A 4045-nucleotide genomic window follows, 5' to 3' on the forward strand; every position below is an offset into this window, starting at 1 on the left:
TCGTAAGAAGGATTCAAATATATACTTTTTTTGCTTGTTTGTTTCACTTGGCCTTGGTGGGCTCAAACAGTGCACAACAGAGCCTATAGAAAAGGAGTTTTAAAATGCCTGTACTATACTGTTCTGTACAGTATGCTGCAGGTTGGAGCAGGGGGTGTTCACTGCATTTGGAATGTGGCAAGCAGAGAGCAGACTTCACAAACTCTTGGCTTGGCAGTGTGAGTAGGAGTCGCTCCGGCAGTGGGCCGCAGGAAACCCATATTAGTATCAAATCAGATGATTATTACATCTACTATATACGAAGCAGACAATGTTAGGACTGAGTGGATGTATTTCTATTTCTGTCCCCTGACTGTCATTGTCGATCTTTATATTGGATAAATATACCTTGTGGCAATGTAATCTACAATGCTTTGTTAGAAATTGGAGTGTTCTTTTTTGAGCTGCAGAATAATCATATAACATAATTTGTTTCATTTCAAGGTTGTGCAAGTGTGATGAGAGTGTATCAAATGCTGCTTAATAAGACTGTGCTATAACAGTACTCATAATACTACCAACCATGCTGTTAGTCTGTGTTGCCTGAGACATTGGCTCTCAGGGTGAGTCATGTGGATCTGCCATGCTGATGCAGACTTGAGCTGATTGCAGCTTTTAGTCTATCATAACATGCGATCCACAATGCATCACTGCGGCTATGCGGCTGCCTCTAGAGCAGCACTACATTGGGCATGCTCACTGCTGCACCCCACAGCTCAGGCATGCACAGTCAAGCTCAGAGCTTGTGGATCTCAACTCAGACATGGCTAGTCGAGCGCAGAGCTTGCGGAACTGAACATACTGAGGGGCTTGAACAGACAGTGTTCTTCTAGAGATACTGAAACTGTGAACGATAACTCTGTACTTAGTAACACACACGACATGAAATACCGATGGTATTTCTGGACATTCTCAGATCTGATTAAAGTTACAGAAGGGAAAATGAATCTGCTAAAAACAAGATACAAACACAGTAACTAGCCTCATTTTCTTCATCGACATGATCCTTCTGAATACATCCACAGAGGCATATTATTATTATTATTATACAAAGACACTGACAGACAAGGATCAACTGAACAATATTGCTTTTCTCCCAGATGCAGGCTTTGGTGCTTTTCCTCCAATGTGAAAGGAGTAACGGTTCACAGACTTCATGTGGAACCAATATTGTGTGTGTGTGTGTGTGTGTGTGTGTGTGTGTGTGTGTGTGTGTGTGTGTGTGTGTGTGTGTGTGTGTGTGTGTGTGTGTGTGTGTGTGTGTGTGTGTGTGTGTGCATGACTCTGTGTGTTTCTGGTTTTCTACGGAGTACCACAATGGACAGAAGAGCCACCATGGACCACATAATCACAAACAGTTGGTACATCAGTGCATAGAACAGGCAGCACACCACCTTACCCAATATCTAAATACATGAGCGGATTCATGAGCTGTTTTACTACAACAATAGCACATTCAAGTTGTCAACCTCATTGCTTCTATTAAACATAGGTATGTTTGAATAAAATATGGAAACCACAGTGGAGGTAAATAGTGAACAAGGTGATACGTGATTCTGCAAGAACCTGCTGAAATGTCGTTGCTATATCACGTATGCTACCTTGTGCTCTCTAAAGCTAAGACATTACTTGGCAAAAGAAAGTCCAGTGCCACTACTACATCCATCAACTGATCCTATTAGATTCAAATCACAACCATGGGATATGGGTATGGCAGTGCTCTGTCTGAAAGCATTCCCTGGCTCTCCACGTCACCAGTGCCCCTTGGTAATACAACAAAAAAAGGTACTGCAGGTCAAGTGATAAGGAAGACCTTTCCAAAGGTGCTAACCTCAACACGGTGAGGGAATAGAAGAAGGGAGGTCTAGAATGGATTACGCCCGGACAGACTAGTTGTCCATCTCAAACTCTTTATCTCGCTATCACCACACACAATCTGGTTACAATCAACCCGGGCGACCGTCACCCTACCTGCAAAGTCTACTAGCACACCTCTCTCTAAATCTAGAATCGGCTTCCTATATCGCAGCAAAGCATCCTTCACTCATGCTGCCAAACATACTCTCGTAAAACTGACCATCCTACCGATCCTCGACTTCGGTGATGTCATCTATAAAATAGCCTCCAACACTCTACTCAACAAACTGGATGCAGTCTATCACAGTGCCATCTGTTTTGTCACCAAAGCCCCATACACTACCCACCATAGTGACCTGTATGCTCTCGTTGGTTGGCCCTCGCTTCATACTTGTCGCCAAACCCACTGGCTACAGGTTATCTACAAGTCTCTGCTAGGTAAAGCCCCACCTTATCTCAGCTCACTGGTCACCATAGCAGCACCCACTCGTAGCACGCGCTCCAGCAGGTATATCTCACTGGTCACCCCCAAAGCCAATTCCTCTTTTGGTCGTCTTTGTTTCCAGTTCTCTGCTGCCAATGACTGGAACGAACTGCAAAAATCTCTGAAGCTGGAGACTCATATCTCCCTCACTAACTTTAACCACCAGCTGTCAGAGCAGCTCACAGATCACTGCACCTGTACATAGCCCATCTGTAAACAGCCCATCTATCTACCTACCTCATCCCCATACTGTATTTATTTATTTATCTTGCTCCTTTGCACCCCAGTATCTCTACTTGCACATTCATCTTCTGCACATCTACCATTCCAGTGTTTAATTGCTATATTGTAATTACTTCGCCACCATGGCCTATTTATTGCCTTAACTTACCTCATTCGCACTCACTGTATATAGACTTTTTGTTTTCTTTTGTTCTACTGTATTTTGTTTATTCCATGTGTGACTGTGTTGTTGTATGTGTCGAATTGCTATGCTTTATCTTGGCCAGGTCGCAGTTGCAAATGAGAACTTGTTCTCAACTTGCCTACCTGGTTAAATAAAGGTGAAATAAAATTTTAAAAAATAATATTCCTCACATCCACCACATTCCAGATGTTCATAAGGATACCCTATATTAGTAAAGTGCCTACAATACCCCTCCTAAGTCTACAGCGCCACCCTCTCCCTAAACCCCTGCACATTGTATGATCTCAGGGTTGAGGAGAAGTATGGAGAGGAGATGGAGGGGCCTATTACATTTCCATCTCAGATGAGTAAACCCTATGAAGTGGACATTCATGTATAGTCCTAGCTCTGCAACTACAATGATACTTTATACTCGCATAGATGTAGAGAGGTGTGGCCGTCATTTCAAGTGGCATCTCTGAATTTGAATAAACGTGGACAAACTAATAACACATTTGCCTTAGAAACAAGTTTGAAATAAATGCATTTAAACAGATATGTTATGGCTTTGCCTAGTTTGTCGTGGAATATTATCGCTTTGAGAATTGCATGATTTACATTAACCAGGCAATATGACATTCATTCTTGAGGGGACAGAGTCCTAAGGGGAATGCTTTGATGAGTGACAATGGATCTTTATACTACTTGAGTCATTGCGGTCCGTAGTTCAAATTCCTACTCCCACAGCTGTCTCTATTTTGGGGAACAACCAACAACAGTGGGTATTCATTAAAGAATCATGCACATCCGTAGTGGGGATTTTGGTTCATATGGTGACTGATTTGAATACGGGACACAAGGTCAAGGGGTACTGATGATGAGCCTGCTTGGTAGTTGGCATCAGAGTCATCAATACAATGTTTTGCACTGTTGAAGTCGTGGGGCATTATCCTGTATTAGGCCAATAGCCACATTAACATGTTAGTCCTATGCGGTTGAAGTGGATGTGAATAAACTGCAAGTAGCCTACAGATTCACTATACATACAGGCCAGGTGATGGCAGCACACTAAACAGCAGTCTTTCCTGGGGTATGGACGTGTCGCGTACATAAACAACATTCACATGCTAAAAAAATGCATTTGTTATTTGTTAGAAGCAGCGTCATAAACTTGAATTCATTTTTATAGGGAAATGGGTTTCTGGGAATTGTCTTTAGTTTAGGTCTTGTTCTTCATGTTATTTCCGTTTCTTTGTGTG

This window comes from Salmo trutta, chromosome 13 (assembly GCF_901001165.1).
Source record: "Salmo trutta chromosome 13, fSalTru1.1, whole genome shotgun sequence".
NCBI classification, from domain to species: Eukaryota; Metazoa; Chordata; class Actinopteri; order Salmoniformes; family Salmonidae; genus Salmo; species Salmo trutta.